Here is a 1661-nt window from a genome sequence, read left to right as displayed (position 1 = left end):
TTTCCTCCCTTTTCATCCTCCTTTCCTTACTTTCTCCTCTTTTTACTCCCTTGTCCCCTCCCTTCCCTTTCTTCTCCCTTATTTCACTCACTTTCTTATTCTTCCCTTTTGACTAATGTATGCCGCCTATTCTACCAAAGAATCATCATCTATTTTTTTTTTGTTATTTTTCTCCTAACCACCACTTTGTGCCACCCGTTACCTAAAACTCCTCATTTCTTTTCATTTTTCTGCCACACTTCCTCCTTCACCACCATTTGCACCACTATAGTACCACCTTGCCACTGTCCACTTTTACTCATTTTTGTTCATCGCCCCCTTTTGTTCCACATACACTACCATTACTGCCACCATTACCATCACCCATTGTTCTTTTGCTATCTTTTATTCTTCTCCCTTTTCTTCTTCCCCTCTCTTGTTGCAACTTTCATTTGCTCTTCCTTTGTTTTGCCGCTGTCATACCACCATCGTATCACCATTTTTTCGCCACCATGTTGTCGTCGCGTCACTACCGCAGCACCGTCACCATTGTTATTTTTTTCTCCCTTTTTCCTTCTTTTGGTTGTAACCGAATTCTTATTATTATTCTTTCTTTTTCATTTTGAAACGTTATACAAATCTACTAATATTTTCTCTATTTTTGATCTTCTATAGCTATTACTCCTTCATCAACTCAAGATCTCCATTGAGTCTCTCATTTCGAACTATTTGGGTGAAGAGTAAATTGATGAAATTTAGAATATATATTATCTTTTTGATTCGATTAAGACAACACTAATATGTGTGTATTCCTTTGTCTAAGGTTCAAATTCGATCAGCTCGTACTATCATTGATTACTGGCCTAATCACATCCTCAATCTTGATTTTTAACATAGCGTAAGTGGTTGAATCTGATTCTATACAATTGTCTTAATCGACTCTATTTTAGTGGTTAAATCAAAACTAACATAGAGAGACTTTGTGTGTCTTGTTTGTTTAAAGTTCACATCTTGGAAAAATCTGACCAAACTTGCAACATAGGAGTAGTGAGGATCAAAGTTTTTACATCGAATTTGCAATTGAAGGTCTGGGTTCTAACCAATTAAAGACTGTGAATGTTCTATCCATAAATAATATGTGTATATTTAATAATAATATTTGTATAAACTCTTACCGTATTTATGATTAATTAATTGCATAAGTATTCTTGGTGAAGTGATCAATGAGTAATAATAAATCCTTTATTAGGATTAGCTAAAAATAAGTACCTCTGATTTACGTAATACCAACCATGTGTACAATGATATTAAATGATGCTATATTGTTTTGCATGATCTATGATGCTAAAACATGCCACTGTTCTGTTATTGATATTGATAGCATGGTAAATCATGTTCACTGAGACTGATAAATCAAAATGCATGTTGAAGACATACCTACTATTTCTGTTAAAATCGATGACATGATAAAAACATGTTTACTGATTCTAAAATATTGAATGCATGATAATTCATGCCTACTATTTCTGCCACTGATCGCATATTAAAATCATGCCTATTGTACTGATTCTATTATGGTTATTGCATGTCATTTAGCATTGCATTAGGGTTGGGACAATCATGAAAGGAGGAAGTACTGGTATTTTGTCTGCAATACTAGTGGCTTGTCTACAATACTGACA

This window comes from Gossypium arboreum, chromosome 8, assembly GCF_025698485.1.
Source record: "Gossypium arboreum isolate Shixiya-1 chromosome 8, ASM2569848v2, whole genome shotgun sequence".
NCBI lineage: Eukaryota > Viridiplantae > Streptophyta > Magnoliopsida > Malvales > Malvaceae > Gossypium > Gossypium arboreum.
Note: the sequence above shows the minus strand (reverse complement) of the source record.